General features: G+C 43.9%; 1 pseudogene; it reads right to left on the minus strand.

The window, feature by feature from the left end:
• Positions 1 to 11,470: 11,470 nt before the first annotated feature.
• Positions 11,471 to 12,366, minus strand: LOC102141172 (small ribosomal subunit protein eS4, X isoform-like; annotated as a pseudogene).
• Positions 12,367 to 25,191: the final 12,825 nt, after the last annotated feature.

Here is a 25,191-nt window from a genome sequence, read left to right on the forward strand (position 1 = left end):
TGCAGGTGTGAGGGCCACTGCACCCGGCCAATGTTTTTTACATATAAGAATCCTTTCCATCCCGTCAAAACTCTAACACTGACTGAATGGTCATTGTGGAGTTTGAGAAGGAAATCCACTTAGAGGATGAAGGACTGGCCTGATACCCTGGGCCTTCTGATTTCTGGTTTGGAGACATGTTCTTTGCAGTGAGTACTCACTCTTTCCTCTGTCTTCTCCTTGACTTTATTTCTCTCTGTGGGCTTTATGCTCACTAGGTCAGTCTCCAAAATCCCCAGATATTGCTTTATTTTAAAAATAGAACACAATTGGTGGTACACATGAACATAAAGATGGAGAAAATAGACTCTGGGGACTCCAACAGGCTGGGAGGCTGGGTTGAAAAATTACCTACTGGGTAAAATGTCCAATATGTGGGTGATGAATACACTAGAAGCCCAACTCCCACCATTATGCATGTAATACCCATGTAATGAACAAGCACATGTACCTGCTGAATCTGAAATAAAAAAATAAAACACAATTGGTATTTGACAGGCAGTGTGGTCAGAACACAACTGGTATTTGACAGGCAGTGTGACAGGCAGTGACAGGCAATGGTAAGCACACAGAGCTGAATTCAGCCAGTTTGGGTTCACAGCCTGGTTCTGCCACTGACTAGTTCTATGATTGTGGCAGTGAACTTAATTTCTTTTTGCTTCAATGTGTGTGCGTGCGTGTGTGCGTGCATGTATGTCTATGTAATGTAGGTTTCAAGCTCTACGCTCTAACAAATTGAAAGTTCCCAAGGTGGGGAGTGGCTAAAGGCTTGTCTTTCTGGGTTCTGAAATCGTGCCTGGTCCATCACTCACCTGTCCCAAGAGACACACCACCACCAGGTGCTCACTCTTTATTTTGAAACCTAGCTCCTGCCCTGAAACTCACCTTCTTTCTCACCTGGTGATTGAGTTGAAAAACTAGAGCAGCCTGAGATGTCCACCTACTGGTTCCTTACTGGGGGTCCCAACTGGATCTCTTTTGGTTCCTGAAAATACAAGTCATTCTATATCCTGAAATGTACTTCCACCCTACAACAGTGTTCAAAAGACTATTGCCAAAAAATCCTTCCCTAATGTCTATTAGCTGTTATCATATGTCTTTCCTTTCAAATGCCTTACCCTCAGCTCAATCATTCATTCATTCAACCAACCAACCAACCAACCAACACACCCAACAACCCACCAACTAACCAGTATTTCCTGAGTTCTAGGCACTCTGGGAGAAGCCCATTCCCATTTGAAGTTAGGTATAAGTGATATAAGTTATAAGTTAGTAGGAAGCTCTGGTGACCTGGCAGCCTGGAGGAGAGACAGTCCAGCTGAAGGGTAAAGGGATAGCCATGGCAGGCTTTCTACAAGAGGTCACTTTGAGCTGAGTCCTAAGGGCAAGTGGGAATTAGTCCTGGGAGGGGCTGGGATATGCAAGAAAGGCTTTCCAGGTGGAAGACAAAACAACCAGGTTGGGAGAGGTTGCTGCAAGCCAACTCCCACGGCTCCTTCTGGGAGCTGCAGAGCCTGCAGAGGCTGAGTTCAAAGCTTAGTTCCACTCCTTTCTTGCCAAATGAGCTGAGGAGTGGAAGACAGAATAATGGCTCTCCAAAGATGCTGCCTCATCTCTATATCCTGTGACTATGTTACCTTACCTAGCAAAGGGATTTTGCAGATGTGATTAAGTTAAGGATCTTGAGAAGGGGAGATTATCCCGGATTATCTGAGTGAGCCTAATGTAATCACAATGGCCCTTAAAAAAAAGGAAGCAGAAGGTCAGAAAGCAGAAGAGGAAATGGATGATGGAATCATAGGTCGAGTGATTGTAGCCTCGTGGCAAGAATACAGGCTGCCCTAGAAGGTGGGAGAGGTAAGAAAATGGATTTGCCCCTAAAGCCTCCAGAAAGAACGCAGCCCTGCAGGCACCTTCATTTTAGCTCGGGGAAACTGACTGTGGACTTCTGACTTCAGAACAGTAAGATAACAAATCTGTGTTATTTTAAAGCACTAGCTTTGGGCCGCGTGTGGTGGCTCACACCTGTAATCCCAGTACTTTGGGAGGCCGAGGCGACAGATCACTTGAGGCCAGGAGTTCAAGACCAGCTTGGCCAACATGGCAAAACCCCATCTCTATTAAAAATACAAAAATTAGCCGGGCTTGGCGGTGCACACTTATAATCCCAGCTACTCCAGAGGCTGAGGCAGGAGAATAGTTTGAACCCAGGAGGCAGAGGTTGCAGCAAGCCGGGATCGTGCCACTGAACTCCAGCCTGGGCTACACAGTGAGACTCTGTCTCAAAAACAAACAAACAAACAAAAATAATAATAACAACACATAAATAAATCACTAGGTTTGTGGTAATGTGTCACAGCAGCAATAGGAAACTCACATATGGACAAGATGAACATTCCAGCGCCCCATTGCCTCTCGTATAATGGGGCTAGAATAGCATTTCCATGGGAGTGCTGTTCTGAGAGGTAAGTTGAATAACACAGTAGATGGTGCTTAGAATAGTGCCCTGCATGTGGGAAGTACTAAATTATCATCTCTTGCTAAAAAGTTTGCCTTTTTATTCCACAGGAAGTAACGCTACAGGAGCATTTTAAGCAAGAAAATAACGTGAGGAGATTTGCATTTTAGGCAGATCCAATGGGAGGGTGTGGAAAATGGGTGCAGGGGGTGAGAGAGAGCAGGAGAGAGCTGCTAGTAACCGGAAAACCAGTCAGGGGGCTCCTGCCGTAGCCCCAGGCAGTGGCAATGGAGACAAGATCTAGGGCAGCCTTTCCCGAGCCCTCCGTCTCATTACCCTATTGGGTTTTTAAATGCCTTTTTAGTGTTGTCAATACCGTTGGCTGCCAACCCAGAATTTGTTTCCCTCTTCTTCCTCCTTAAAGGAACCCTAATTCTGGTCAGATTTCACCTTCCTACATACCTCCTTGGGGCAGAGACTCCATCCTGTCTGATCAAAAGTTAATTAGATTCCCTCCGCCAGTTTTTGGTTCTGGGATGCGCAAGTGACCCAATTCTAGTTAAGGAGACATGAAACGAAGTCTGTGAGATCTTTTAGCGAACAGTCCCTCTCTCCTTGGGGAGCCGTAGGAAGAAAAGGCCTCTTCTCCCTCTGGTCCTGGTTATACCTGAAGGGACGCCTGGAGCTCCTGCAGCCATCTTGCTTCTAATCTTAGGTTAAAGCAAAACAAGAGAGGTGGAAAGAACTCCAGTCCTTGATGACATTTTTGAACCACTAAGCATAACCCCTTGTAAGTTATTTCCATAGCTAGAATTAAGCCAGTTTCTTTTACCTAACAGAAAAGAGCAGGCTTCTGTACAACCTGGAGCAATTTTATTTATTTATGTGCTTATTATCGTCTCCCCTGACAAGATTGGAAACTCTTTGACTGTGAGGCCCTCATGCCTGCAACCCCCGAGTATCTTGATTGTGCTTGGCACATTGTCCCTTCACGGTAAATTTTTTTTTTTTTTTTTTTTTGAGATGGAGCCTTGAGTTCACGCAATTCTCCTGCCTCAGCCTCCTGAGTAGCTGGGACTGCAGGCGTGCACCACCATGCCCAGTTAATTTTTGTATTTTTAGTAGAGACGGGGTTTCACCATGTTGGCCAGGATGGTCTCGATCTCTTGACCTCATGATCCGCCTGTCTCGGCCTCCCAAAGTTCTGGGATGAGCCACCGTGCCCGGTTGTAAATATTTTTTATTTGACTTTTAAGACAAATCTGATGATTGTTGGATACGGAATGGTGAGGAAAGGGAAGAATCCAAGATGACTTTGTGGTTTGGGGCGTGAATGAGCAACCAAGTTGAAGAGTGTGCCATTAGCAGAGTGAAACTAGAGGTGGAATGGCCCAGACCTATGACCCCACTGGGCATTTTTATGGTGATCCTTTTGACTTCTATCTCTACTGAGTCCCTGGTTGTTACCACGGATGCTTTGTGAAAACAGTGAGTAAGGAAAAACATGTGGGACCCCAAAGACAAGGCTAAGAAACAGGGATTTGGCCATTTACAATTCCTCATCCCGCCTTTTCCCATACTCCAGTGTTTTGGGGACACACTAGTCTTTAAATACGGGCCTCATCCTGATTTGGCATTTTGTGAAATTGTTCTTCACTTGAGAGCAGTTCTTGTCAAACAGTATCAGGATTTTGATGTTAAAGGTGCCTTGGGAGATGAAGCTGACTGACAGGTGATACAGGAAGCAGGAAAGCCTCCCCACCCCATTCCAGTTAAATAAAACCCATTTTTATTGCTAACTATACACATAAATTCCTCTTCCAGTCTGCCCCCCTCCCTTGCCTGCCCAAATGTTACAAAGCAGTTGTCACTTGGGCTTTGAGAGTCCGGGTCTCCTAAATGGCCTAGCAGGCTGGGAGGGCCGCCCCAGGTTGCTGTGGGCCTCATGGTTTGGCCATAAGCAGGTCCTCCATTGCCTGTATTGTTTTGGGGCCCTGGAGGTTGCTTTTTGTTTTCAAGCTTGCTTACCCCTACTCTCTGTTTTCCTGATTATCAGGAGGGGAGAAAGCCCTTCCTCTCCTCCTTCCATGGTGACAGCCTGAGCTGTGCATGCATTTCCCGCCCTCTCCTTTCCTCCTTTCCCACTCTAAACGCTTGGCAGGCAGACACAACTCCCTATCAGAGGTGTTGGTGCAGAAGTTGTCACCTCTGCCTACGTTGACAACTAGACGCTGTCTGCTCCAGGACTGTGTAAGCACAGCCGGTCTGGAAATTGATTTGCTCTTTGTTACTGCCTTCTTCTTGAATTACATTTTTTTTTTTTAAAGAAAAGTGAGAGAAGCTAAAAGTAAAAAGACGCAGAAGAGAAATACAGCTCTCAGATCTTGCTTTGACTCATCTTTCTTTTGGGAGAGGGGATTTTTTTTTCCCTTGGCTTTATTGAAATATAATTGACGAATAAAACATATGAATTAAAGGCATACAACATGGTAATTTGATATAAATATATATTCTGAAATGACTACTAGCATCAAGTTAATCAACACAAATGTCACCTTATATAGTTACTGTTTCATTTCTTGTGTGATGAAAACACTCTACTTGCTCTCTTGGCAAATTTCAAGTATATAATACAGGATTATTAAATATAGCCACCAGGCTGTGCGTTACAGCCTCAGAACCGATTCCTCTTACAACTGCATGTTTGTATCCTTTGACCGAATCCCCATCTCCCCTCACTTCCCAGCTTCCCAAACCCCATTCTACTCTGAGTTTGACATTTTTAGATTCCACATATAAGTGAGGTCATGCAATATTTGTCTTTCTGTGTCTGGCTTATTTCATTTAGCATGATGTTCTCATCTATGTTACAAATAACAGGATTTCCTCCTTTTTATGAATGAAATATATATATACACACACATATATATAGCACTTTTATATACAAATTTTTAATATAAATTTAAATATATATATATAAAAATGTGTGTGTGTGTCCCATTTTGTTTAACCATCCCTCTGTTAATAGGCACTTAGATTGTTTCTATATTTTGGCTACTGTGTGACTAATGCTGCAATGAACACAAAGGTGCAGATATCTCCTCCACACCCTGATTTCACTTTTTGTGGATATATACCTAGAAGTAGGAATGCTGGATCATATGGCAGTCCTATGATTATTTTTTTGAGGAACCAACCCATTCTTGATCAAGGTGGAGGAACCAAGAAGGAAGTCCTGTTTAATATATGAGGCCAGGCAGTAAGGCCCTGCAGTCACTGATTGAATGCCACAAGAAAGGGAAGACGGCACAGCCCCTAGGAAAAGATATTGGTGCTTCTTTTAATGTTTGGTGTGTCTAACATAGTTGCCTTTTTTTTTTTTTTTTTTTTTTTTGAGACGGAGTTTCGCTCTTGTTGCGCAGGCTGGAGTGCGATGGTGTGATCTCGGCTCACCGCAACCTCCGCCTCCCAGGTTCAAGCGATTCTCCTGCCTTAGCCTCCTGAGTAGCTGGGATTACAGGCATGTGCCACCATGACTGGCTAATTTTGTATTTTTAGTAGAAATGGGGTTTCACCATATTGATCAGGCTGGTCTCCTACTCCTGACCTCAAGTGATCTGCCCACCTCAGCCTCCCAAAGTGCTGGGATTCGAGGTGTGAGCCACTGTGCCCGGCCCATAGTTGCATTTTTAGAGAAAACATGAGCCAGAGTATGTTGATAATGAAACAACTAGTGCTCAAACACTGTGTGGCTTTGGCTAAAGCCCTTGTGTGGGCAGGGTCAGGATGAGAGGGGCCATCCCCATTCATTCTCCACCTCTGTCTACCCTGACTGTGGCCCAGGAGATGCAGCTCTAGGGACAGCTTCACCAAAGCTCTTTGCCTGATAGCTTCTGGGTGTTCCTGACTAATGGGGGCACCTGGTGGGGATGGACGGGAGCAAGGCCGCCCTGGCAGTGGCTTTGTCCCACAGCTCCTGGGAAGCAGTCCCTCTCCTAGTTCTAGTGGTAGTACTGGGCTGCGGTACTACCTTCCATCCCTTTGCCCCTGCAGTGTTAGAGGGGGTAACCACTCCCAGCGTTTGTTGTCTCTGGTGCCACACCACCCCTGGTAGACTCCTTTCATCCTGCCTGCACTTCTGTAAATAGTCCCCTGATTACATTTTTTTTTTTTCAGTTGAGCAATTTGGAGTGTGCCATCTGTTTCCTGCCCGGCTCTGGCTGATACTGTGACTAACCTTTTCACTGAGGCTTAAAATAGGTTGGTGACGCCTGTTTACATGGATTTAGTAGCCAACACCTGCAGTTTGCTGTTTTAGGTCTGAGCTTGCAAATGAGCCCCTCTTGCCAGGGTCTTAACTGTTGACTCTGTACTTTCCAAACTTTTTTGGGGATGCTTATTATTTTGTTTCCTAGCCTGAGTTTGTGGTTTGCAGTGAAGTAGGAATAGCTAAAATATAGGAAGCTATAGGATAGAGTGGTATGGTTGTGTAACCTCAGCAATTGCTTAACTTCCTCATGCCTCAGTTTTCCTCATCTCTAAGATGGGCATAATAATATCTCAACCTTATCTTATAGGCTTTTCCTGAGGGTTAACTAAATTTAAGTGTGTTAAGTACATGGCATAGGGCATGACATAGTAAATGCTCGAAACAGGTAGCTCTTATTATTTTATTGGAGGAAGGATTTTACTCAGAATTATATGATAAGGTTAGAATCCCAGCTCTGCCATTGAGTTGATGGGTGACCTTGGAACTATTGCTTAAACTCTTAACTTAAACTCTTAAACTCTTCGAGTCTAAACGTCTACATGGGATTAGTAATACTTGTCTCACTTAGTGGTTGTCAGACCAAAATTTGATCATGTGTGGGAAAGGTCTTTGTAAATTTTTGTTCTGTTTTGTTTTGTTTTGTTTTGTTTTGAGACAGGGTCTCACTCCAATGCCCACGCTGGAGTGCAGTAGCACAATCTGAGCTTACTGGGTTCATTCAAGTGAGTCTCCTGCCTCAGCCTCCCGAGTAGCTAGGATTACAGGCATCCGCCCCCATGCCTGGCTAATTTTTGTACTTTTAGTAGAGACAGGGTTTCACCATGTTGGACAGGCTGGTGTTGAACCCCTGTCCTCAAGTAATCTGCCTGCCTCAGCTTCCCAAAGTACTGGAATTACAGGTGTGAGCCACCGCGCCCAGCTGGTCTTTGTAAATTCTAAAGCAGAAATATGAAGTATAAATTGAAGATAATCTGACCTACATATTGTAGAAGATTCCTTTTTGTGCTGCATGGGTCTTTGCTCTGGTTCATAAGTTTGGACGGTTTTCTAACGGAAAAATGGGTGTTTGTTTCTCATCTAATCATTATGGCGAATGTAGTTTTATCCAGGGAAGACAGAGAAAAGCAGTGTGGTGATTTTGGAGGGAATTAGTCATGGGGATGGAGGACGAGTGAGCTTGTGTCAGGGAAGTATAATTTCTTTTTCAGCTTTCTGGAAGCATGATGCTCTTCAGAAGCCTGAGGCCAGCACTCCCTGGCTAGTTGGCAGGCATGCCTAGAAACCTGGGTGACAAGGAAGGATAAGGCAGGAGAAGACCTGTGTTAAAAGGAAAACTTGCGCCATGTTGGTGAGGCTGGTTTCGAACTCCTGACCTCAAATGATCCACCCGCCTCAGCCTCCCAAAGTGTGGGGGTTAGAGATGTGAGCCACCACGTTAGCCGGGCATGGTGGTGGGCACCTGTAATTCCAGCACTCAGGAGGCTGAGGCAGGAGAATCGCTTAAGCCTCGGAGGTGGAGGTTGCAGTGAGCAGAGATCACGCCACTGCACTCCAGCCTGGGCAACAGCGCAAGACTCTGTCTCAAAAAAAAGAAAAACTTTAGACAGGGTGAATTTATTGGAGTTTAATGGAGCAAAGAATGATTTGCAAATCTGGCAGCCTCCGAAATCAGAAAAGGTTTGGAGAAACTCTGGCAATTCCGCATGGTCAGAGAGGATTTAGGGACAGAAAAACGAGAGGGACAGTGACTACCGAAACAGCCAGATTGGTTACTGCCTGGCTTCTGCCTTATTTGCACATGGTGTGAACAGCTGGCTGCTTGTTGTGGTTGGCTGAGACTGCACTACTTCTTCCTAGAGTAATTTACAGTCTGTTTATACTTCTAGTTGGGTTACAGTTCACTGTATATGGAGACACCTTTAAGCTGAATGTAAACTATGTAAGGAGGCAACTGAGGCTAAACTGGAATATTCAGCCATGAGAAAAGAGTGCAGCTGGGGTGGAATGGACGGAGAGTTCATTCTGAGTCCCCTCTGAGGGGCTACAGAGACCCCTGCCGCTTATCTGAAGGGCCCAGCCTGGGAGGGGACACTAGACTGCATGGGTGCCGAAGGCTGTCCCGGGATGTTTGTTTGCGCGTTTCCTCTGAAGTGGGCCTCTCTCTACAGGAGCTGGTATATGGGACGCTGCTTAGATCGATCGTGCTCCCCACTCCCAAAAGTGGTCCTTGTCCACGTCTCCAGCTGTTTTTGGTACAGAGGTGCAGAAAAAAGGTTGCTGTTACAGTTTCCTGCTCTGGGATCCAACCGCCCACATATAATTTGCTCTGGTCTTCTTGCCGTAGGTGATTTCTGGAAAATCCTGCCAGCTCAGCTCCTCTGTGATCCTGCTGACTTTTCACAGCATGGCCTGAGGCCCATAGCACGCTCAGAGCCCGCAGCCCTCCTTGAGCATGGCCAGCTAGCCGCGGGACCTTGGTGGCCGGACACAAATGCTACCACTGGCAATGACTCAAAGGCCATTTATGAGGCTCTCCAAGCAGCTGTCTCCTAAAGGCCATCCTGCCAGCATTTAAGTGACTCTCATACAAGTTTTCTTCATCTCGGGGCTCTCCTGCCTGCTCCTGCTGCCTTTTTTTTTTCCTGGCAAACCTATTATTCTGTGACTTTCTCCTGATTGACACGGGGTGATGGGATGTTTCTATGCTCCTATTTGGGTATTTTTAGAAGCTGACTGCCTGACCTGCTCCTCCTTCCCAGAATGGTTTGTTTTTGTGTGTCACTTGGCAGAGACACTGCAGGGCACTGTGTGGCATCTGCCTGGTCTGTTTGTCAAACACCGGCTCGGGGTCACGGCTGTCAAGTCTGGAGGACGCAGAGCCCGGGCAGCCTTTTCCTGCAGCCCAGATGAGTTGACACGGGACCTGGGCTCTCGCCCGGCTCAGCCCACACCTCTCAGAACAGAAGGCGGTTGGAGGAGTGGAACAGCAGACTGAAATGTTACATCAGGGAGCCCCGAGGTTCTCTACCAAAAAATTCACACACCCTGATTCCCAATTTCACTTAGAAACAATTCTACTTAGTCTCGTCTTTCAAGCCCACTGGCCGCCACCTATGAACTATTAGGGGCACCAGGCAGATGAGCGACTTTCTTTCTGTCCACTTCAACATGTGACCCAGCCCTGGCTGGGGTGAAATTTTTAAATGATTTTTTCATTTGCATATTTCAATATGGACTATGAGATTCCTGAAAATGCCTATGCTTCAAATAATGAAAATGGAGAATTAAAAATAATTAAAATGCTTCAACCTTCAAGAGTGCAGTTATTATTAGATAAAAAGGCTCCCATTATTCTCAAGGAAAAAAATCAAAGATCCAAAATAACAACTTTGGTTTTGGTTGAGATATATATATATATTTTTTGTTTGTTTGTTTGTTTTTGAGATGGAGTTTCATTCTTGTTTCCCAGGCTGGAGTGCAATGGCACAATCTCAGCTCGCTGCAACCTCTGCCTCCCAGGTTCAAGAGATTCTTCTGCCTCAGCCTCTCAAGTAGCTGGGATTACAGGCATGTGCCACCATGCCTGGCTAATTTTTTTGTATTTTTAGTAGTGACGGGATTTCACCATGTTTTTCAGGCTGGTCTGGAACTCCTGACCTCCTACCTCAGGTGATCCACCCTCCTCGGCCTCCCAAAGTGTTGGGATTGCAGACATGAGCCACCGTGCCCGGCCTGATATATTTTTCTTTTTTGTTACAGGATGCATATGATAATGTGGTACACTATCAAGGTCTTTGGAAGGCAAATCTCAAAACAGGGTTTCAGTTGCAGAAAACTGTGAATGACACACTCTGCCGTAGGAAGGGAATTTTTTTTTTTTTTTTTTTTACAGTATTCTTCCCACTATGTGATTTGATGATCACTGCAATGAACCGTATGTCCTTGAGTCATATCCTAATGAGAAATCGCTTGCTGACTAGGAAAAAGGAAGCTGCGAATCAGAGCTGTACAAAAGTACTTTAAAATTTTTATCATGAAAACATTAATCTTCCAAGGATACTTGGAAGAGGATGTATGAATTCTTCCTGTCATTGATGGGTTGGAACACGATGGTCTTGTGAATATTTATTTTAAGTGGTTTATGATAGAAAATTTCAGATGATAATGTGATGAAACTCCACCAATCTGTTGACCAATTTTAACAATTATCAACATTCTGCCAATCATGTTTCATCTACCCTTCTTGTTTTGGTGTGTGTGTTTTTTTCCCAGTATTTTAAAGCAAATCCCAGCCTATATAAATGCTTTTAAATGCTTTGATATGTATCTCTAACAGACAGGGGCCTCAAAACAAACAAACAAACAAACAAAAACAAAAAAACCCAAAAACAACAACAACAACAAAGAAAAGACTTATGCACAATTATACCTAACAACATTAACAGTAACTTAAAATATCATCTAACACAGATCATGGTCAATTTGTTACATTTGTTCAAAAAGTCTTTTTATCAATTGGTGTGTTTGAGTCAGCATTTAACAAGATCTACACAGAGCTACATATTGTGTATGGTCGAAATACTTCTTGAGTATTTTTCCCTTCCACTCCTTCTTGCATTAAAAAGATTTTTTATTATAATGAAAAATTTCAAACATACACAAATGCAGAAAGAATAGAGAAGTAGAGCCCCAAGTGCCCATAACCCAGTTTCAATTGTTTTGTTTTTTCTATTAATCATGCCACATTATTTTTAATTACGTACAAAGATCTAACATGTCACCCGGGGACCACTTCACCCACTGCTCTGTTTGGCCACCAGTCTTTTGTCTATCTCTTCAGCAATGGTGAGGTGGATACCCTTTCCTCAGGGAAGAGAAATCCATGGTTTTTTGCCCTTGCCAATAACAAAAATGTTGGAAAGTCGAGTGGCAAAGCTGTGGCCATTGGCATCTTTCACGTGAACCACGTCAAAAGATCCAGGGTGCCTCTCCCTCTTGGTGATCACACCAATTCTTCCCAGGTTAGCACCTTCAGTCACCATACACAGGTTACCAGTGTAACGATGAAATCAAGTAATCTTGCCAGGTCTCCAAATCAATCTGAATGGTATCATTCACCTTGATGAAGGGATCAGGGTAGCAGATGGTACGAGTATCATGAGTCACCAGATGAGGGATTCCTTTTGTGCCCACAAACATTTTTCTCACTTCGCACAACTTGTACTTGGCTTCCTCAGGTGTAATACAATGTTCAGCAAAGCAACCCTTGGTGTCATACATCAGACAAAAATTCTCTCCCATCTTGTCAATGCTGATGACATCCATGAATCCAGCAGGGTAGGTTATATCATTTCGGACCTTGCCAGCGATCTTAATGAACTGCTGCATGCAAATCTTCTTCACCTCCTGTCAGGGGATACTTAAGTCTGTTCCTTAGGAAAATGATGAGGGGGAGACACTCTCTCAACTTGTGTGGACCGGCGGATGGACGATGAGCAAACACATCAGTCAATTTATCCAGTATCCAATGCTTTGGAGCTGCTACCCACTTCAGATGCTTCTTGGGACCATGAGCCATGGCTGCGTTAGGCAAGGAAAGATGACCTCGGTCTTCCGGTGCATGTAGAAATTCTTTTTTTTTTTTTTTTTTTTTGAGACAGGTTCTCATTCTGTTGCCCAGGCTAGAGTGCAGTGGTGCAATCACAGCTCACTGCAGCCTTGACTTCCCAGGGCTCAAGCAATCCCTCCAGCTCAGCCTCCTAAGTAGCTGGGACTACACGTCTGAGCCACCATCTCCAGCTAAGTTTTTATATCTTTTTTAGAGATTGGATATCACTTTGTTGACCAGGCTGGTCTTGAATTCCTGGTCTCAAGTGATCCTCTCACCTCTGCCTCCCAAAGTGCTAGGATTACAGACGTAAGACACAGTGCCTGGCCTTCACTAGTTATTGATATATGGATGATCTGGTTTCATCTATATCTCCTTTCCAACCTCTACTCCTACCCCTAATATGTTATTTTAAAACAAATCCCAGGCTTTATATAATTTCAAAGGTAAATACTTTTGTATGTATCTCTAAAAGATAAAGAATTTTAAGAAAGCAACCACAACATTTTTGTTACATCTACAAAAAATTAATGATTCCTTAGTATCATATAGTATCCAATAGGTGGGACGTTACCATTTCCCTGATGAGGCTAGGTGTAGTGGCTCACAACTGTAACACCAGCACTTTGGGAGGCCAAGGCAGGAGAATCACTTGAGCCCAACAGTTTTAGACTAGCCTTGGCAACACAGGGAAACCCCCTCTCTACAAAGAAAAAAAAAGAAAGAAATTAGCCAGGCCTGATGGTGTGTACCTATAATTCCAGCAACTTGGGAAGCTGAGGTAGGAGGATCACTTGAGCCCAGGAGTTTGAGACTGCTGTGAGACAGCCCTTCAGCCTGGGTGACAGATGAGATCCTATCTCAAACCACCACCACCACCACAACAACAACAAAGACAATTTCCCTGATTGTCCCATAAATGTCTTTTTACAGTTGGTTTCTTGCAAGCAGGATTCAAAAAAGGTCCATACATGGCATATGGCTGATACACGCTATGGACTGAATTGTGTCCCTGCTAAATTCATATGTTAAAGTCCTAACCTCTAACATGACTATATTTGGAGATAGGGCTTTTGAGGTCATAAGGGTCTTAATCCCATAGGATCGGTGGCCTTATAAGAGGAAGAGGGACAGAGAGATCTTGCTCTCTCCACAAGCATGTGCTGAGGAAAGGTCATGTGAGCACGCATGAGAAGGCAGCCGTCTATAAGCCAGAAAGAGAGCCCTCACCTGAACCCAACCCTGCTGTCACCTTGAGCTCAGACTTCTAGTCTCCAGAACTGTGAGAAATATATTTTTGTTGTTTAAGCCACCCAGTCTGTTGTATTTTATTACGGCAGCCAAACCAATACAATATGCTTCTTAAGTCTCTTACATTCCCCCACTATCATGCCCTTTTTATGCCATTCATTCATCAGAGAAACTGGATCACTTGTCCTATAGAAATTCCCACATTCCAGATTTCACTGGTTGTAAACGAGTCATTTAACTTGTTTCTCTATCCCTGTATTTCTTGTGAACAGGTAGACAGACCTTGGTTTGATTTAGGTTCATTCTGGTAAGACATAAAGGTGGTTTGGTATGCATTCTGATTGTATTATATCAGGAAAAATATGATGCCTGATTTTTCTATCCTTACAGGTTTAAGCTGATGGGTTAGTGCTAGATGTTCTCAACCTGATCCATCCATAATAAAAATCCTCATCAACCTATCATCTAATGGTCTTTGCAGCCATTGCAGTTCATTGCCAGAATCCATTAATTCAATAGTGACTTGGAACCGATAATTTTCTAGTTCTGTTATTTCTTTTTCTTAGCTGTGATCCTTACATAAAGAAGAAATTTCTCATATCAACTACTCAGTTATACTGAAATACAGCTTATACAGAAAAAGGCAGAATAAGATCCTTTCCTTTTATTTATCAGCCTGTCAGGAGTTGGTGCCCTTCCAATCTCCATAGGTGACCATGGATTTGTTTTTAAATAATCATTATGTGAACTATTGGATTTGTATATATTTGATGTGTTCCACTCTATTATCTTTTTCCATGAAACTGACGCAACTATGGCCAGAGAGAACCCCTTCAAGTTGGCCTTTGCATTCTTTGGCTGTCATCCCAAGATTCTTTCACAGTGCCTTTGCTTTGGGGCATAATAAGATGTTCTAGCCTTATATCGAAAAACTCCCGTCCCAGATCATGACTCAGTTGTTTTTGCAAGGATCCCTGGTGTCTTTTTAGTAAGAGGTAGTATTTAGAAGTCATATCTGGTGCTAGGATTGCTCACTGCTGCTGAATTGTCATTGCTTCTAGGTCTGATGGACAGTGCTGAGGACTGCAAATGTCTTCCATCACCAGTGAAACTGTAAATAGCTCTTTGAAACTTAGTAAATTGCTCAAAGACTTTTTTGTTTTGATTCAGGGTCTTACTCTGTTGCTCAGGCTGAGTGCAGTGGTGTGATCGTGGCACACTGCAGCCTTGAACTCTGGAGCTTAAGTGATCCTCCTGCCTCAGCCTCCTGAGGTAGCTGGGATACAGGAGTGTGCCCCCATGCTTGGCTAATTTTTTATTTTTTGTAGAGACAGGCTCTCGATGTGTTGCCCAGGCTGGCCTCGAACTCCTGGACTCAAATGATCCTCCTGCCTCTGCCTCCCAAAGTGCTAGGATGACAGGCATGAGCCATAGTGCCCCATCAAAGACTTCTTAAGAGATTTTTCATTTTACTAAGAGGAGAGGGCCAGGCATGGTGGCTCACGCCTGCAATTCCAGAACTTTGGGAGGCCAAGGCAGGCGGATCACCTGAGGTCAGGAGTTCGAGACTAGCCTGACCAACATGGAAAACCTAATTTCTACTAAAAATACAAAATTAGCTGGGTGCATGCCTGTAATCCCAGCTACTCAGGAGGCTGAGGCAAGAGAATCGCTTGAACCTGGGAGGCAGAGGTTGCAGTGAGCCGAGATCGCGCCATTGTGCTCCAACCTGGGCAACAAGAGTGAAACTCCATCTCAAAAAAAAAAAAAGAGAAGAAATAATAATTGAGAAAATTGAGCACTGGTAGAAAAATAAGTACTAAAAGATAGTCAAAGTATCACCATGCAGAGATAAATGTTGGATACAAATGATGGCACAAAAAGTAAATTAAAATATATGTTACTGAATATTATATTTCTTTTCATGTTATTTTACTCTTTCTAATAATGATGGTTTATCCAATATATAACAAAATATTATTTAAGTATTTATACTTGTTAGTAAAGGCCCAATAATGACAGTTAAATGCATGAATGACACTCATAAATCAGGCTAAAGTTCTTTGTCAAGCCCTGTGTTCTGATTTGGGGTTCAGACATATGCTTACCTCTAGTGGAGAATGGTGCGTCAAATGACCATAGCTGGAATATTTGACTGGTAGCCCTTGTTCTAATGCTTTACTCACACATTAACCTTTTGATCATTATTTGCATTCCCCTACAGATTGCTTCATAGGGAAATGCATTGACCAACAGACTTGAATATTTCAATCTGCTAGGCAGTGGTATTTCCTGTGTCAAAACTATACATAGGCATTTTGATTTATACATCTGTTTTCTGTGACTTTGGTCAGTGTGAGTCAATACTCTGAATCTAATTGACCAGATGAACTGGAAAAACTGGATTTTCTGACATTCTCAAATCAAACTCTGGACTGACAACCCCATCAAGATTCCACCATCCTGGATAAGTGCTGCGTATGAAGCCAGCCTGCCTCTCTTTTTAAGGTAGTACATTACTTTTGTCCTTTTAGGAGAGGGTGTGGTCACCATTTAGAACAATGGATGGAGCATTAGCTTTGTTTCCAATCATGCTGACCGTAACTCTGTGTGCTGTGGCCCTGCATTATTCTGCCTCATTCCTCCATGGTTCTGCCTCAGTCTTTGCACTGCTTTCTTTGGCCTGGAGCCAAGGCCACCTACAATACACACTGTAACACAGCCACCTCCTGGTCATTCTCCAGGTCTCGACTCCATTATCCCTTCTTGGGGAAAACTTCCCCAACCCTCAGACTAGGCGACGTTCTGCGTTCTCATGGCACGCTGCACCTTTCCTTCCCACCGCCTGTGACAACTCATCATTAAACATTAATGCATGATAATTAGATTAGGGTTGAGAGATAGGGACTCCCTCTGTTGTATGAACCTTTTATCTTCTGTGCCTATCATAGGACCTGGGATGACAGTAAGTGCCAATTACCCATGTCAGTACCTGAATGAATGAATGACATCTGCCCGAGAGAGGCCAGTGACGAGAGGCCAGTGAATGTGGCACACTGGGAAACCAGCTCATGGGGGCCCACATGAGGGGGAAATTCAGCCTCACCCATACTCTCTTTTCCTCTCCTGTAGCTCAGCAACTCTTAAGCCTGGGCCAGAAGTTCATTAGCATCCTCAGACCCACCGGCTGGCTTATCCACGGGGCGTAATCCTTCATCCTAGTTAGTCCTGTGCTGAGGCTGGGATCGAGTGTGTTCTTGGAGTACTATGCTCACTACTCTTACCTCTGCCATTTTCTGATAGTTCCTTCCTTAAATCCAGTGTTCTTCCGTGACAGGCACCCTGCCCCAAATGTCAATGCACTAGGTGCTCTGCTCAGCATCCTCTCTCCTGTTCCTTCAGGGGATTTCTCCACCATCATGGGACTTCGGTTTTAGTCTGTCCCTTATTTGTTGTGTGATCTTGAACATACTGCACTGGCTCTTGAGCCCTTCGTTTCCTTAATTAGAATACCGTATAGGGCTTATCACGTGCCATTCTACTACCATGCCCTGGTGCTTGAGGAACTAACTAGATAATAAAGACAGCAGCACTTCTTCACTGAAGGTAACAAAAGAGTGCCTGGCCAGTCTAGATTTGGGGAAAGCATCTCTAAAGAGGTCACCTTGGAGGTGAGAGCTGAAAGACAAACAGGAGGTACTTTAAAAGGTGTGAGGTGGCATGATGACAACTTAATCCTTTTCAACAAGTATTTAATGGAGCAATTTCTGTTTCTGGAATTGGGTTATTAGTCAATTTAGAGAAAACAAAAAGGCACATTATACTCCTGGGCTTCCTGCTGCTGACAACTGAGCTCTAGAGACCACATATACACACAGACCCGTGGTTCTCAGCCACGGGGGGTTTCTGCCCCACATAGGAGGAAAATCTGGAGACATTTTTAGTTGTCATAGCAAGGGTGGCATGCCACCGGTACCTAGGGGGTAGAGACCAAGGATGCTGTTAAACATCCTGCGATGCACAGGACAGTCCCCCATGACAAATGTGAAGTGTTGAGAATTAGAAACCCTGACACAGCCAAAGCAATGAGCCAAAACCACAATACCGAACATCAAGGGCCAAAATCAGGGCTGCAGACATTTCCACTCCTAAAAATGTTTACTCATTTTCAAAATTTGTCTCAAATATTCTCTCACCCTTGCAGCCACCCCCAATGCCCCCTAGTCAGCCTTCCTAAGGCCCATTGTTTAAGAGCACAGGGCTTGAAGGCAGACACAGCTGGGCTCACATCCCAGCTGCACAACTGATTGACTGGGTGGCTTTGGGTGAGTCCCCTCATCTCCTGAAGCCTCTTTCTCATCCATAAAACAGAGGTAACAGCACTGGTAGTACCACAGTGGTAATACCACAGAGTGTTCGAGTGGCGAGCACATGTTAAGTCATAGCATCCGACGCCCAGTGTGCATCCAAGAAAGGGGACAATTCTTTTCTTTGTATTCCCACAGGGGCTTTGCCTGTAAGCTGCTGAGGTGACTTGGCTAATTTCACCGTGTACCAGGTATTGCTCTACTGCTTAACGAATTTTAATCCATTTAATTTCTATAACAACTGTTTGTGTTCCCCTCCAAATTCGTATGTTGAAGCGCTACTCCCAATATGATAGTATTTGGAAATGGGGTCTTTGGGAGGTCATCAAGTTTACATCACGTCGTTAGAGTAGAGTCCCCATTATAGGATTAAGACGACGAAGAGACACTAGAACTCTCTCTCCTCTATGTGAGGATTTGGCAAAAAGGTGGCCATCCTCAGACCAGGAAGAGAGCCCTCACCAGTTATCAAATCTGCCAGCACCTTCATCTCGGACTTTCAGTCTCTAGAACTGTGAGAAATAAATCTTTTTTAAAGCACCCAGTCTATGGTTTTTTCATAGCAACATGGACTAAGACAACAGCCTCATGAAATGGGAAGCATTTTTATACCCTTTTTACAAATACGAAAACCGAGGGCAGGAGAGTGTGCGTGGTCTCTGACCTTCAGCTGAGAGAGCTGCAGGATTATAGGCAGGACTCTTCCTTTCATTCTTTCAGGAACCTTTTTGAGCATATGCTATTTATCAAGGACTTTAGTAAGGATTGGGATATGGAATCAACTGAGACGCTTCCAATTTTTACCATCTAGTCACGGAGTCATGCAAATAAATCAATGATCACAGGATCTTGTGACAATTCCAAAACTGTCACACACGGAGCTGCAGGGTAGCGGAGCACGGAGAGTTAGGTCATAGGGCTATGGGATGGGTACAAGACAAAACGCGGCTTTGAATCTCACCTCTGCCACTTACTAATGCTTTGGCCTTTTGTGAACCACTTAACCTCTCCAAATTTTGGTTTCCTCATCTGAAGAAAGGGCATAGCACTTACTGGCACCTGGTGAAGATTAAATTGAATTTTGTATGTGGGACTCCCTAAAATGCCAGTGAGAGCCCTGTGGCACCGCGTAGCCGGGAAGGCTTCCTGAAACATGACATGTGCGTGTTGGGTTTGCAGTGAAGCGGTTGCTGTATGAGGACAACACCTGGGTCTAGAGGGTTGTGGTTCATAACAATTCAATCACTAGTCTTGAGTTGAAACTGCCTCTATGAACTGACACGGTTTAAGGTGGCCTCACTAGCCCACAGCTGGGCACTCTCCGTAATGCATCGTCCCTCTTTCTTTCGCCCAGCAGCTGTGGTAAGCTGGAAAGCATTTTCACCTGGCTAATGTAATGAGGAAAGTGGCAATAAATTGTTGAACGTGAAAAAAGTTAAGGGCCTGCCCCTGTGGCTCCCGCCTGTAATACCAACACTCTGAGAAGACAACTTAGGTGGATCACTTAAAGTCAGGAGTTCAAGACCAGCCTGGCCAACATGGCAAAACCCCATCTCTACTAAAAATACGACAAAGTCAGCCAGTTGCGGTAGCCCATGCCTGTAATCCCAGCTACTCGGGAAGCTAAGGCAAGAAAATCACTCAAACCCGACAGACTGCAGTGAGCCCACGTTGGGTCCAGAGTTGATAGGTTCTTGATCTCACTGACTTAAAAAACGAAGCTACTAACTCTCGTGGTGTTACACTTCTTAAAAACATTACATCTCAAGTTTGTTACTTCAGATATTCACTTCTTAAAAATACCACACCTAAAGTTACTTCAGATACTCAGATATGTCCAAAATTTTTTTTTCCAGCGAATTTGGGACCTTGCTTGCCTCAAAAATAAAGCTGCAAACCTCGGTAGTATCACATTGCAAGAACAGAGCACGTCTGAAGTTTTTCCTCTCTCCTGGCAGTTTCACTGCCTCAAGAAATAAACCCACAGACCTTCGCGGGGAGTATTACAACTCACGAAAAAAATACTAACCCAAAATACAAAGAACCGTCACTTCCACCACACAGAACAAAACCGGAAAGATTTGCAGGTGGCAACGCACGTGGCCGGCTTTTATTCCCTTATCTGGCTCCACCCACATCCTGCTGATTGGTCCCTTTTACAGAGAGCTGATTGGTCCCTTTTACAGAGAGCTGATTGGTCCCTTTTACAGAGCGCTGATGGTCCATTTACAGAGAGCTGATTGGTCCGTTTTGACAGAGTGCTGATTGGTGCATTTACAAACCTTTAGCTAGACACAGGGTGCTGATTGGTGCGTTTACAATCCTTTAGCTAGACACAAAAATTCTCCAAGTCCCCACTCATCCCAGAAACTCAATCGGGTTCACCTTCCGCTGGTACTTACGTGTGGACTTTGTGGCACGTAGTCCGGGGACTTTTGGCAATGCAGAGGGAGCTCAACCTAGATAACCAAGACGAAAAAAGGAGAAGCGAGAAAAAGAGGGAGACCCACTGTCGTGGCCAGCGACCCCGCGAAGAGGGAATGACGGTCCACGCACGGGTCTTAGACTCTGATCAAGCCCAGTAGGTGCCGCCTGCACCCCTCCCGCGCCTCTCTCTCCACATCTTCCTGGGAGCAGAATGAGCCGGCTCCGGCCTAGGCCAGCCCTAGAGAGGGGCCACCACAATGCAGCGGTGGGCTGAAGGGCTCCCCAAGTGCGGCCAGAGTGGACACCGAGACCGAGGAGGCGCCGGGAGCGAGCGAGGGTTGCTAGCACGTTGTTATCTCTCAAGATCACGCCACTATACTCCAGCCTGGGAGACAGAGACTCCATCTTTTAAAAAAAACAAACAAAAAAAAAAACAAAGAGGAACTAAGGTTTCTGCAGCACCAGTGAGGCAGGCAGCCTTGCCCCCACTGGTCATCAGATGACACATTGCCATCGCGTGTTGGCCTTCAGAGTCCAGCCCTCTTCAAGATGGCTCTGGATGTTGAGCTTGTGCAGGAGGTTCCTCGCAGTGGGAAATAGCGCTGGGCCCACACAGTGACATTTTGCCCCACTTGGACTTCAGGAGGGAGCCTGGGCTTTGGAGCAGATGCTGGCTAGCTGCCTAGCTCTGGGCAAAGGTTAAACATCTCTCTCTTTTTTTTTTTTTTTTTTTGTTTCAGAGCTGGGGACAGTGTTAGCTATTTTGAGCGTCTGTTGTAAGGACTGGAGTTAATCTATGTATCGGACCTAACACAAAGCCCAATACACAGTTGTTATGCTGTAAAACGGTAACCGTTCCTGCTAAAGATTTGCGGAGGTATTGTGCTCCTGAGCAAGGAATGAGCTATCTAGTATTCTAAGCTGCTGGACGGTTGAAAAAAAATTCATGCTTATAGTCAGCCCACACTTTCCTCTCAACAGCAATCTTTTTTTTTTCAGAATACTAAAGTCTGTCCGGGGACGGTGACTCACACCTGTAATCCCAGCACCTTGAGAGACCGAGGCAGGCAAATCACCTGAGGGCAGGAGTTCAAGACCAGCCTGGCTAAGATGGCGAAACTCCGTTTTTTCTAAAAATACAAAAATTAGCTACCCAGGAGGCAGAGGCAGGAGAATCGCTTGAATATGGGAGGCGGAGGTTGCAGTGAGCCGAGATTGCACCACTGTACTCCAGCCTGGACGACAGCGGGAGATTCCGTCTAAAATATATGTATATGTCTATCTCATAACAGAAAAGTGCGCCAGTCATCACATACATCACGCAAATATCACAAACTGTTACAAAATAAATACACTCCTGTGACCAATATGCAGATGAAGTAACAGAACAAGACCAGCACCCCAGAAGACAAGCTCAAAACCCCTCCCAATCAACCCTTCTTTTAGCACACGATTCTGACCTGTGCCGCCATAAATTAGTTTCCTATAAATGAAATCACACAATATGCGCTCTTTCGTGTTTGGCTTCTTTCACTATGTATGTGAGGTTTGTCTATATCATTTCTAGTAGTTGTAGTTCATTCGTTCTCATTGCTACGTAGTATCCCACTGAGTGAATATACTTGTTTGTTTATCCCTTTTAATCACAACTCTTAAAAAACATGTTTAATGTGAGGTATCAGGATAATTTTCTTAACCGGCTATTTAACCTTGTATTTAAACTTGTACGTACAAAAAAGTTAATGTCTTAATCATGGGACCTTGCTAAACTTGGCATGAAATAGGTTAAGTAACCCAAGGGGTGCTGGTGAGCCCATTCTCTCACGATCCTGCCAGAGAATAACTTCAGAGCTTTACAGGGGTAATAAATACAGCTGTACACGGAAAAATCAAGTTTCGGTGGGGGGAACAGCACCAGTGGGTATTTTAGTATCTTTTGGAAACCTTACCCACTGTATTTCCAATTACAATTGCTTATTTCATATCAGGAAGAAGGAAGCTTCCAACCTTAGATACTGTGGTGGTTTATTTTTTATTTTTTTAATCTTCAAACCTGTCCTACTTCTTGGTGGAACTATGGGAACTATGGTTATATTTAAAATGTTTGCTTATTTACTTAAGCTCTAGTGAGTGACATTGCTTGACAGTGGTGAGTCTAGCGTCTCTCAGTGTTTTGTTTGTTTTATTGAAATCCCCAAGATACGAAAAACTCAGAGGTTGTCCAGCCTAGCTGTGAATTATTTGAGCTTAACATCTGGAATTCCTTTTCAGCTATTTTGGCAACAAGGAAATCCCCAGTGTATTTTGCCCCAAGCACTTTTGCACTTCTTTTTTTAAAAAAATCTGTGGTTTAGAAAGTAATTTAATCTCGAAACCTCTAATTATAGTATTTTAAACTTACTCATTCAAATGGTGTTTGTAAAAAGATACTTGTTCCAAGAAACCTGTAAGACACTAAAAATCCTACTCACTCGACTTTCCCTTGCCAGAAATAGAAAGAGTGACTGCCAAGAATAAATGAAGCTGTACAACCACTTTGTAAAACTATTTGGCATTATTTCTCAAAATTGAACATTCGTACAACCTATGACCCAGCAATTTCATTCCTGGGTATCCACCCAAGAGAAATCCATGCAGAGATACGCACCAAAAGACATGTGCCAGAACATTCATCCCAGCACAATTTGTAACAACCTCCAATTGTAACCAAAGCCGAATATCTCTGAATAGTAGAATCAATGAAGAAATTGTGGTTTAGTCATATGATGGAATATTACACAGCAATCAAATAAATGAACTGCAGCTGTGCATAGCACACTGGCTGAATTTCCAAAACATCATGTTGAATAAAGGAAGTCGTATGAAACAGAGTACATATTATATCATTCCATTATATGATGTTAAAAAAAAAAAAAAAAAAAAAAAAAAAAAACCTTTGTCATTAGAGGTGAGAATAGTGGTTGCCTTTGGGGAGAGGAGAACACATAATGATAGAGGGGCTGGAAGGGAACTTCTTGGGTGCTGATAATGTTCCATTTCTTGACCTGGAAGGTGGTTACACAGATGTGAGCACTTTGTGATAATTGACGAACATCACTTTTGGTTAGTGTACTTTTTAATAAACAAGTCTTTAAAAGTAAAACAGAGAATAAATGCATGCTAAACCTCATGAATTTTAATATTTTTGAACACCAATCTAACTCTGAGAAAATATATGTATTTCACCCCCACATCTCATCTTCTTTACTTCATCTAATTAGAAGGTAGCCTCCATTATAAAGTACGTAGTTGTGTGCCTTAATCATTTGCAATACCCAAATGAACCGTCAGTATAACAGTGTAGTTATGACAAAAATAGCTCATCAGTTGGTCTCCTGATTGGAGCAGATCAAAGATCCTTACAACTCTCTTTACAAATAAACCATGGTTTTCTTATAATTCATTGAAAATAATTCTCTATTAGTTAAAAAATAAAAACTAGAAAGAATTCCACTATAGACAGCTCATCTCATTTCTAGAGCAGTATGGTTTTTTGAATCGTGACACAATTTTGACATGGGATTATATGTATAGAAATACATGTGTAGAAACTTTCCACGTCTCCAGATGATAAAATATATTCTGTGCATTTCATTTGCTTCCTGATGAGTTACAGGCTCCTGCTAAGAGTAACTGTGAATTGAGTTTTGAAGGATTAAAACCAACCACCCAGATTTTCCTTCAAAGCTGCTGGGTCTTTGGTCAGGTTGTGAATATTAATGAGGTTGGCATAGTGTCCAGCATAGGTATATGTAGGTAGTTAGGTCTCCATGCAGTGGATACAGTGATAAGTGCTTCCACTGTTCTCAGAGAAAAAAAAAAAATGTGGCTATTGCATTTTGGAGCCAACTTTCAGGGAATGTTCTGCTTAACCACAAAGCCTGGGCGCACACAGGTTTTATAAAGAATATGCGATGGTTAGAGGGAGTGAGAGGGAAGAAAAGCAAAGCCAGGCTTCTGCGTTCCAGATCAACATGTGGACTGATCTGAACTTCCACTACGGACCACTTATTTCTGTGTACTTTTTTTTTTTTTTTTTTTGAGACAGAGTTTTGGTCTTCTTGCCCAGGCTGGAGTGCAGTGGCATGATCGTGGTTCACTGCAACCTCTGCCTTCCGGGTTCAAGTGATTCTCCTGCCTCAGCCTCCTGAGTAGCTGGGATTATAGGCATCCGCCACCACGGCCAGCTAATTTTTGTATTTTTAGTAGAGACGGGGTTTCACCGTGTTGGCCAGGCTGGTCTTGAACTCCTGACCTCAGACGATCTGCCCGCCTCGGCCTCCCAAAGTGCAGGGATTACAAGCATAAGCCACCACGCCCAGCCTTTTTTCTGTGTACATTTTTAAAATATTGATTGAGTCAGTGACTTTTACAGTTTCTCTTTGCCCCTATGGCACAAGCTTGGATTTCCAAAATAGTCCAGCATGGTACCTGGCAGGTATTTACTCTTCATGGAATGAATGGATACAAGGCAGGGGATACTGGGACTGGCCGGGACCTTGGGCACCCACTAACATTTTCAGATAAGGAAACTGCGGCCAGAACAGTCTTGAGGGTAACTGGACATAGAGGTGCAGAGAGGCTGCAGGTTTCCCTGCTTCTTGTCTAGTTCTCTCGCTGAGCCCCTGCCTGGTAGAGTTGGGCATATGTCTGTTACCCTATTTGGCAGAACTTTGGGTCGGGAAGCCGATCAAAGAACCAGGACTTTTCTCCCCAGCACTGGGCACAGTGT

This window comes from Macaca fascicularis, chromosome 4 (genome assembly GCF_037993035.2).
Source record: "Macaca fascicularis isolate 582-1 chromosome 4, T2T-MFA8v1.1".
Lineage (NCBI taxonomy): Eukaryota > Metazoa > Chordata > Mammalia > Primates > Cercopithecidae > Macaca > Macaca fascicularis.